Genomic DNA, 12,070 nt, shown 5'->3' with positions numbered 1-12,070 from the left:
TACTGAATTACCAATTGACGGTGAGGATCAAAGTGATGGAGATGATTCTGAGAGTGGTGCTAGCTCCGAAAATGATGAGAGCTCTATTGGTGGGGATGATGGTGACTTAACTCGATCACCACCACCTGTTACTCCACCATTGACACGCTCTAGTAGAACGCCCAAACCTACTGTTAGGTTTTCTCCATCAGCAAACTATTTGCTCTATACCGAGAATGGTGAACCCGAGAGTTATTTTGAAGCAAGAAAATCTAAAGAATCCATACAGTGGGAGCTTGCTATGAAAGAAGAAATGGGGTCACTTATCAAGAATAAGACATGGTCTTTAGTGAAATTACCTCCAATGAAAAAGGCGTTGCACAGTAAATGGGTCTTTCGGGTCAAAGAAGAGTTGAACGGGAAAAAGCAGTACAAATCTCGGTTGGTAGTTAAGGGGTTTCAACAAAGGGAAGGAGTTGATTATAATGAGATCTTTTCTCCAATTGTGAAGATGACTACTATTCACTTGGTTTTGAGTATTGTTGCTGCTGATGACTTACATCTAGAACAGTTAGATGTAAAGACCGCATTTTTACATGGGGATCTTAAAGAGGAGATTTATATGGTGCAACCAAAGGGCTTCGAGGTAGTTGGTAAAGAGAGATGGGTTTTCAAATTGAAGAAAAGTCTGTATGGGTTAAAACAATCACCACGGTGTGACGATCGCTCCAAATCCATATGGACGAACACGTCATTCATTGATTTCATTGCGAGATATTTGACCTCTATATGATACGTTTTGTAAACATTGCATTCTTTTCAAAAGGTACACAATAAATGAATATCAATTTCTAAGGTTTTCAACGTTTGATGATTTCTACATATAGACAATCACCATAAATAATAGTTTTCCATAATACATCCGTTGACAATGAAGTCAAAATAAGATACACGGTGATGATTTTGTGAATGCAAAGTTTTCTTGAATAAAGTATGTATGACTCCATGCACATAGCTTGTATCACATATAAGCAAACAGCGGAAGACTTCTAGAAACCTGAGAATAAACATGCTTAAAAGTGTCAACACAAAGGTTGGTGAGTTCATAGTTTTAATGTTGCACATAATCTGTATATAAAGGTGGATCACAAGATTTCATATGTTCAATCCAGAAACGTTTATCAAAATATTCTACGAAATTGAGCACCCTGCTAACTAAACTTAACGTATATATAATTTGTACCCTTTGTATAATCATCTTAATAATACACGCAAACCAACGTGTACGCTTCTCAAATAGCATACGTCCGTTAAAAGGCTAGTGCTCTAGCTCGGACGGAGATATCAAGCCCTATGGATCCATATATAACCACTCGCGTCCACCAGTTCTTATAACCGGCAGTTACTAGTTACCAAAGCTAAGGGATTTTTGGTTCAAACTCGGTGTAGAATTTAGTATATACTTATGTTCATTGCGTTTAAAATAAAATGCATGTATTCTCAGCCCAAAAATATAGATTGCAAAAGCAATTAAAAAGGGAGCAAATGAAACTCACCTTAGCAGCATATAAAGTCGTTCACCAAAATGTGATCGAAACTCGGATTACCAAATAACCGTAGATCTCAACCTAGAGAACATATGTTGGTCAATAAATGTCTATCAAGCTAGGTCAGGTCATAGTGTATCACAATCCTAATGCTCGAGATCGACATACAAAATTTATCCAAAGTCGTTTCAAAAAGTCAATTTTGACAGTTGTTTAACAAAACGAGACGTACCTTATATAAGGATTCATTTACTCGGTTGGTAATATTCAAAAATCCAATTTATCAATCTCGTAAACAAGTTGTTTAAATCTTAATTGCAGATTCAAAAGCAATTTCAATTAAAGTCAATCATAATTCAGTTGATCATATCTTTTAATCCGTTCATCGAATTTATTCGATATCTAAATGAAAATTTATTGATTTTTCGCCAGCTTTCCGAAAACATGTATATCATATACCTTTTACCAGTAATATATGTATTTAATTCGTGATTCATTATAAACTGTTTAACGACGAAATTTAGTATACAAGTATGTATAAATATATATTCGAGCACTAGACATGGATACACTATTAATATATAATAGATAAGATATAAATGCTTACATATCAATATTGTGATTTAATATTGTAGGAAGGTACGTAGACGTAACAGAGATGATAAACACTAGATTTGATTCATAAATATACCCCCGAACATTACCCATAACCTCCTTGGCAATAACCCATAATTTCCTTAGTTTTATCCCGCTCATAAAACTATTTTGAAAGTGATACGCTCATGACCTCGTCGTAGTATTTTATGTATAATACTAATTAATAATATTACTACTAATAATATTAAGATTAATAATAATATTAATCTTAATAATAACAATAATAATAATAACAATAATAATAATAATAATAATAATAATAATAATAATAATAAATAAATAATTTACTTACGGAGTAATTTTAAATCAAAACAGAGGCAGATATCTTGAGCTTTTATAGGTGTGGCCTGTCCAGGACTGCCATGCGATCGCATGGCCTCCAAGACCATTTCCCATGCGATCGCATGGGATGGATTTCCAGCTCATGATCTTTTAACTTCTAGTTTGTCGACATATTTTTTAATTATAAATATAATATATTTAATTTATATAATTAATTATATATTATATTAAATTTACATGCATAGTTGACTTGTAATTTTTATTCCGATAAGTCGTACGTTGTCACTCGACTTATGTCCCGGTTCCGGTTTTTCGAACGCCCTTTCGTACGCTGAGAAAACTAGTACTTTTCGTTTCGTGACTCGTACATTTGTCAAAATATAAACTTAATCATTGATAACTATGTCACTCTAAGTGTAGCTTTAATCAATTAAGTGTTTTGGTTATTTGCTTCTATAAATTATCGTCTCGTAGTATATACATATACATATATATATATATTTTTTTATTTATTTTGAAATAGTGTTTTACTGTAGCACAGTCACTGTAGCAAAGTCAATTTCACTGTAGCAAATAGTGATTTTCGAAGACAATGTAGCATTTTGGGTACTGTAGCAATTTGAAAATACTGTAGCAAATTAGTGTTTTACTGGTTCATCTTAAACGCTTTAGTTAACTTATCTAAATATCAATCGAATCAATAAATGAATGTTACTATCGTTTACTAAATAACTTGAAATTATATATATGTATATATCTTTTTAATATACATAAATCAGTTTTTAAATACACATTGGAAGTTATTTATAATTAATTTTAATAATAAATATTTCAACTTATCATATATATTCAAATAGATATTTAAACCAATAAGTTTAATGTACGGTATCAAACAATTAATACATCATTACATTTTCAAGTTATAGTATATATGTATCTATTTACATATAATTGTTCGCGAATCGTCGAAAACAACCGAAGGGTATTTAAATATATAAAAGTAGTTCAAAAATTTTGAGATTCAGTTTTACAGACTTTGCTTATCGTGTCGAAAATGTTAATCATACAAAGATTAAGTTTAAATTTGGTCAAAAATTTTCGGGTTGTCACACACGGCAATGGTACTTGAAGTTTGATGAATTTATGACAAGGAGTGGCTTTATAAGAAGCGAGTCGGATCATTGTTATTACTTGAAGAAATTCAAGTCCTCCTATGTTATATTGTTACTTTATGTTGATGACATGTTGATTGCAGGATCAGATATGTTAGAGATCAACGGGTTGAAGAGAAAGTTATCTCACGCATTCGAGATGAAAGACTTAAGGACTGCTAAACGGATACTCGGAATGAGTATTGAAAGGAATCGGGTTGAAGGTACTTTAACTTTGTCTCAAACCAAGTATATCGAGAAAGTGTTAGAGCGGTTCAACATGGGTGATTCAAAGGCAAAATCCATGCCTTTAGGCGGTACTTTAAAGTTAACGAAAAGTCAAGCACCTACAACGGAAGTAGACAAAGAGGAGATGGCTCAAATTCCATATGCGTCGGCAGTGGGTAGTATTATGTATGCAATGATTTGTTCAAGACCCGACATAGCTTATGCAGTGGGAGTTGTGAGTCAATTTATGTCGAATCCGGGTAAAGAGAATTGGAAAGGTATAAAGTGGCTTTTGCGCTACTTGAAAGGTACTTCTAAAATGGGGTTGCAATTCACTAAAGGTGACTCCATTTTGAGAGGGTACGTTGATGCTGATTTGGATGGTTATGACGATTCGGGTAGAAGCACTACGAGGTATGTTTTCACGGTTGGTAAGACGGCGGTTAGTTGGATGTCCAAACTTCAAAGTTGTGTTGCGCTGTCAACAACGGAGGCTGAATATATGGCAGCAGCAGAAGCATGCAAAGAACTTGTATGGCTGAAGAATTTTATGTTTGAGTTGGGACGAGTTCAACAAGATTATGTCTTGCACTGTGATAATCAAAGTGCTATTCTTTTGGTGAAGAACCCGGTGTTTCATGGTCGTACGAAACAAATAAAGCTAAGGTATCATAAAATTCGCGAACTTATTGAAGATGGTACTTTAGTTGTCAAGAAAATTCCCAGTATGGAGAATCCTACTGATATGTGTACTAAGGTGGTTACGATCGGGAAGTTGAAGCTTTGCATAGCTTCAACTGGTCTTCTTGTTACTTGATGAAAGAAGACGTCAACTAGAGAGTTCTAAGGTGTAACAACCCAAACCAACCCGTGAACAAACCATGTGGAAATACAAAATAATAATAAATAAAAAAAATTGCTGCACAGTGAACTGGCGCGGTGCGCCAGGATGGCCGCGCGGCGCGCCATTCGGGTCTGTCCGGAAAGTCTCAAAATGCGAAAAAGATTGACTAGTTCCCGACACTTTTAGACGAAACGCTTTTTACCATACATCCAAATATGTAAAACTAACCTGTTTCAAATATAAAATCAATGTTTTACAAGCGGGGCCCACATCGGCCGTTTTACGAGTTTAATACAATTTACGAGTTTCGACCACCAAAAAGTTTAAGCTCCAAACTACACAATGAGCATGGCGTTTGGGATTAAACTACCCAACTATGGGTCAAACTCCAAGAGCTACTAAATCTAAAAGCGTCCCCTAGCATCAAGCGGGATCCCTAGTCCAAAACGATGCCCTTACCCTTGTCCAAAACCGAACCTATAAAAATAGTAAACAACGAGAGGGTAAGCAAAGCTTAGTGAATGCAATAATTATACGAATACATATATAATTATACCTACTTGCATACACTTACACACCAAACCGCAAACACGCTAGCATACACATTTAGCTTATCGTCACAATAACAAGCTATAAATCTCCAATACCACAAGCTAGCATAACAACCGCATATGAATATAACTCGAATAATATAATACGCTTACAACACAAATAACCATGGTTAACCAATAGTACAAGCGAACGGTGCTCGCAAAAATGCCATCGGTGTTCATAACATCCGTTAGGGCACTTAACACCTCGCACCACTAACCCCTAGGGTGACACCTTAACACCTCGGCACATAACCTCGAGTGGCATCTTAACACCTCGATGCATCACTCATTATTTTTACGGAGTGGTGTCTTAACACCTCGACACTACACTCCTAGGTGGCATCTTAACACCTCGATGCTACACCCGAGTGACATCTTAACACCTCGATGCTACACTCTTCACGTGAAACGTGGTGTCTTAACACCTCGACACTACACTTTTCACGCTACAACAAATAGATACATTATATACATACGCATATAATTATTCCACTCACCTCAAAGTCTTGTGAAAAGATACCCGAGCTTGCATGACCTCAAAGTAACGTACCTATCATATTATACACATCATCAAACGCAAACTCAAGTCGGTCAACCAAACCCTTTCACCATTCTAAGCCATTTTGACCCAATGGTGCAATTTCAACCCATTTGCACCCTTAACCCTAAATTGGGTCAACACACACCAAAACCCTAATCATTCGTCAAGATGGGTTTAAAACACATTTAGGTCACAAGGCTAACTCGTTTTCATAATTGCTAGACCACTTAGGTCATTAAAGACTCATTTGACCCATTTCAAGGTCAACACACCCATTTGGGTCATCCATACCCAATAACACCCATTTACATATTATTAAAGTGTTCTAGCACTAACTAACTAAATTTAATACTCAAAAGTCCAATTAACACATTCAAACCCTAGGTTAGTCATCAATGAGCCTTCATAACCCATATTCACCCAAAATCCCCAAAATACTAACAAAATGGGTCTTTGGTTCATCACTAGCCCAACCCTAACCCTTAAAGCAATTAAAGTAAGAAATTGGGTTTTATAACTTACCAACACAATCACCACGTAGCTATCGACTAGATGAACGACTTTATAACTTGCACCGAGACCCGATTCAACCTCTTTTACCCTTTAATGGAGCTTTCTCTCTCAAGGATTGCACTCTCTCTCTAGAGTTTAATTGGAGGAGATGAGGTTGTTTTGGGAGTAGTAAATGAGCTCCCCAAAACTGATCTAGGGTCTTAAATTCGGCCCCAAAGTGAAATTACACAATCGCCCTCAAAATATATATTTTAAAAAGAAGAAAGGAATCTGTCGCAGACAGATGGCGCGGCGCGCGACCTCCCATTTCAGCATCTTTTGTCTTTTTAATTATGTGCAACAAAAACCCCAAACTTGAGTAACTCATATACACATATGTACACTATGAATATTTGGGTCTTACATAAGGGTTATTGGTTTTGATTTTGACAAGTAGTGTTGAAGACCTTGTATCGAAAGTCTGCTCTTCCAGCGATGTTGAGTTTGCGTGTCCCATGTTTGATTGGCGGTATGAGAGGTGGTTCGACGTTCTTGGTTGAAATGGTTAGTTTTGGGGTTGACGAGATTTTGGGTTTTGCTCTCCTTTGAGTGGGAGATTGTTGGATAGTTGCAAAGAAGATCAAAACAAGAAATTGTCGAGTTCTGGTATCGGGTTTGAGTGAGGTTTGTCGCAAAACGCGACACGACTAGAAAGTGATAAAGTGCACTGAAACGAGACAAATGTGGAAGAAGTGGGTGTCAGAAGTTGTCGAGTTCTGAACCACTTTGTCACATTCTGATGCAGTTTGTCGTGGAACATGACAAAGTGTCACGAGACACGACAGTGTGCGTAGCCAGTAAGTTATTCGATTTGTTTCCTAATTTTGATTAGCACTATAAATATACCTATTGTAATCTGTAACCCTAAGCACGAAAAATCAATTAAAAAGCTCTCTAGTTGGCCGTGGACTAAAGCAATCACACCGATTGCATATAACCACGTAATATCTTGTGTCGTTTACTTTTCTTGTTGTTATTCTGTCCGTTTGTCGTTTGTGGGATCACAATCTTTCGATTGGTGGTCGTTGTTGGGTCCATAAATTCCTAACAATGTTATCGTGTATGAATATGAATTCTTGGTGCGAAACTTGTGAGTTTTTTGGCATATGCGCGTATGTGACTCGTTCGAGATTATGCTAATAGGATAGCAGCACACGATTCTAGACTTCTAGTCTTATTGTTAAATATATATATTAATCTATTTGGTGTAAAAGTATTCATATTGGTGGGGAAAGAAATGAAGTTAGTATAATTTCTTAATTTTACAGTGAACGTTTATAAACAGACGAAAACATATAACACTTTTCTATAGTAAAATATATATATATATATATATATATATATATATATATATATATATATATATATATATATATATATATATATATATATATATATATATATATATATATATATATATATATATATATATATATAGTGGACCAATCCATGGATAAGCACTAAATGGGGTACAAACTGGATAAGTGAATATGGACCTCACATTTCATATTTTTAATTAAAAATTCAATTTATACTGTAAAAACGCGTATAACGACCCTCATTTTTCCATTCTATATTTTTCCTATATTAAATGCCCAACAATATAATTAAACTTAATGATTTAACTTTAATTAACGATTGTTAAGTATTAAGAATTATAAAACATAATAATTAACTTTGTGTAATAAACGACAAGTTAATAAAAGATAAAAATAATGAGCTAATAAACTTTTGTGAACAAAATAAATAACCTTAAACCTTGTATGCTTAAATAATTAAACTTGGATAATTAAGGAACCATTTAAGCTAACTTAAAGTACAAGGACTAAAACGAAAAAGTTCCAAACCCTAATTACCTAAACCCTAGCCGATTTTTAAAGGGAAAATTACCCTTTTACCCCTCCAAAATTTCGCCAAATCAACCCTAATCACCTCTTCATTAACCTAACTTGTTCCCTAAGTAAAACTTAACCCTAACCTAATTCTAGAATTATCTAAACCCTCCTATAAATAGAGACCTAGGCTAGAGCTAATCTTGTACCAAAACACATTCACAAATCTCTCTCTCAAATCTCTCTCCCTCTCCCTATTTTCGGCCAAGAACCGAAAACCACCACCACCCCATCGAAAATCATCAACATCATCAAGATCTTCAAGTAATCTTCAAGTTGTTCATCGTGTTCTTCGCGTTCTTCAAATATCTTCAAGGTGTTCTTCGATCTTCAAGGGTTTTGATTTTCATCTTCAAGTGTTTATCAACTTTTTCTTGTTAATCTTCATTAAACTTCATCAAGGTAAAAACCCTAAATCCAAATCTTTTAAATCTTACTTTCAATTCATGTTTACGTTCATAATCATATGCATGTTCTTGATCTTATTCATAAACATATTGTGCATGTAAAAAAAATATAAAAGTATACATATACATGCATACACATGAAAAAAAAGAAGAAGAAGAAAGGTTTAGATCTTGAAAACCCTAATGATTTACCTAGATTGTGTTAATGTTTAATAATGGTAACAAGATATATACATGCTATAAATAGATACACCATGCATATGTAAAAATAAAATAATATATATATATATATATATATATATATATATATATATATATATATATATATATACCGAAAATATATAAAAAAAAAAAGATTTTTGTTAAATCTTAAAAACCCTAAAGATTAGTTAGAGATTTTGTAAGTGTTTAAAAAAGGAAACAAAATATTTATACATGTACCACATATATATAAATGGAAACAAAATAATATATACATATATATATACATACATATACACGATATATATATATATATATATATATATATATATATATATATATATATATATATATATATATATATATATACATACCTAAACCCTAATTAAACCTAACCTTAATTTATTAAACCCTAATTTAATAAAACCATAAAACATTAATTAAACCCTAATCATTTATTACTAAACCCTAATCATTAAATACTACTTTAATTAATTAAACCTAATTAATTAATAAACCCTAATACTACTTATACTATTATTTAACACTTATACATTTATATTATTACTAACATATATAATATACTACTACTTATATTATATTATACGATTACGTTAGTCATTCACGATAACGTGCGATTACTCGAACATCGACGTTGCTTAAGGCCTAGGGTGATCCTTGGTACAACTATGAGACGCTTGTGGATTACGAATGCCAAACTTAGATTTTGGTCAAGAAATCCTGGGCCAACCGGTAACAATTGGTCATTCTAGTGACTCGGCGGTGGCATAGATGTTCGGGTATGGTCCACAATATCAACCTGACTATAGTAATCATACACTTGGTTATTTTCACACTTAATAGGTGGTAGACTTATTAAGGACAACTCACTAGTGTTCAACACTAACTTTCTAAAAGTGGAAACTTACTAAAAATGGAAACTTTCTAAAAGTGGAAACTTACTAGGAATGGAAACTTAGTAAAACGAACTATAACACTTTCATACTTAAACTTAAACTTGGGCAAAACACTTAACTACTCTTAAATGTCAATAGGTTGACTTTCTGCTCATGTTCATCCAAACTTTCTATTTCGAGGAATAACTCTCTCATCTGCTTACTAAGGTGAATTCATAGCCCTCTTACTATTGCGCAATTTATTTAACTTTTTGGGGTGAGACACATGCTGATTTTACTATTTACAATTTAGACACAAGTACCAACTGTTAAACTATGCTATACCCGGCTATGTCTGACTAAGTCCCTACAGTGATATTTTTAATTGCTCGTTAAATGCATTCTTAATTATTGGGGGTAGGCCTATCGGGAGTAACGTCCCCGATACATTTGACCAAGTCATTGTATTACTTAATAATGAAATTAAACCGACAAGTATAGACACAACTTGTCATTGAGGGAAACTTGAACGTTTAGTCTAAATATCACGAATTGACATAACTTTTTGGTCCCTTCGAGATCAACTTTTAAGATCTTTGTAATTTTCTTTGACAACTAAAGATCTGTGTGATCTACTTATGAAAACAAATCTTGTGATCTAAAAACAACGATAACTACTTTTGTTAAACCTATGATTTCACTTAACCTTTTTGGTTGACACTTTAGCATGTTTGTCTCAGGTGCTGATTGATCAAGTTTACTTACCTACTGCTTATGTGATGCAACTTGGACTTAGGATCAAGAACTATCGCATTTATTATCCTTGCATTTGAAACATTTACTTTATTGTAATTTCCATCATTGTAACGACATTTCATTTTCCGCTGCGTACTCAATAAAGTTTGTTTTTATCATATAGTATTGTTCTCGTATTATAATATGTTGGTTTATTTGATATTAGTGACGTTTTCTTCCAGACCCTATCTGGAGGACGTCACAGAGTGGTATCGGAGCATAACTAGGCTGTTATAGATAACCAGGATTGCATCTTTATGTGTGCCTTACTTGTTAACAAGGGTGCCTTAGCAATCTAGGAAACTATAACCTTTCCTGCCTTAGACTTTAAAGTACTTAGGATTGCCTTGTAATCTTAAAACATATGCTGATCAAAATCTCTTTCCTAATGTTAGGATGCCTAACTCTCGTCAAGCGAACAAAATGAATCTTTTCAAACCAACCGAAAAAGGAGCTGAAAGGTCTTCCACTGAAAGACCAGTCCAAAGTCCACCTTATGGCATTGGTAGTCCTCCCTCACCAAATTATAGCCCGGATACTCTACCTACTTCTCCTGATTTTCACCCGACTCAAGGATCTAAAAGCAAAGGAAAAAAGCCTGCTAATTCTGCTGACTCTGGCTCTTATCACCCACTGGTATATAAACTGATGAGTACTCCCGAATGGGATGCTCTTGAAGATCTCCCTAACTACGACAGTGACTTCTCAAATTACGAGCTGGAAGAAGAGCCTATTGAAGAATCATCTAAAAACTCAACTCTAAAGAGAAAGCAACCCGAACCCGCTACTACTGGTGAAACCAGTCCATCATTTTGTAATAACATGGAGCACGTAATGGTGAAGCGTGATATCATCAACCTTCAGAGTAGTTATGAGAAGAATAGAGAGTATAGCAGACGCCATATTGCTCGGATAGAAGTGCATCTAAACAACCTAGAAAAAGAAAATAAAATCTTGCAGGAAATCATCAAAGAGTCCTTCAACTCTCAAACTGAAAGGCTAGAGAAACTTGTGAAGAATAACATGAACAAAGTGATGGAGAAAGTGATGGCTGAGAAAGAGAAGAAATAAAGTGTATCTTGTTCTTTGTTTTCCTATTTATTTATTTTCCATTTTCCTATCTATGTAAAGGTTATGCCTTAAATTATTCCCATTTCCAACTCGTGTAATAAAGGCTTATTTAATGCCTCGTTCTTAATAATATAAAGTGTTTCGTTTATATCATATTCATCTTTATCTCGCTTAAAATTTTTCAAACTTATGACCTATCAGATTTATCATACACCCTTATGTAGTGAAGAATCATGGTTCGTCCAACCGCACCAACTCTTACCACGATGTTTCATAACTTTCCCGTTTGACCACGTCCATTTCATAACTTTCACAACTTCCATAACTTTCAAAGATATGAAAGTTGACCAAGTCTATAAAGACTGCAACTTAAAACTAGCCAACCATGACTCAACAAGTTTGTAACTGTTTTCATGGATGACATTTCGATCTTC

Source organism: Rutidosis leptorrhynchoides, chromosome 5 (assembly GCF_046630445.1).
Source record: "Rutidosis leptorrhynchoides isolate AG116_Rl617_1_P2 chromosome 5, CSIRO_AGI_Rlap_v1, whole genome shotgun sequence".
NCBI classification, from domain to species: Eukaryota; Viridiplantae; Streptophyta; class Magnoliopsida; order Asterales; family Asteraceae; genus Rutidosis; species Rutidosis leptorrhynchoides.
Note: the sequence above shows the minus strand (reverse complement) of the source record.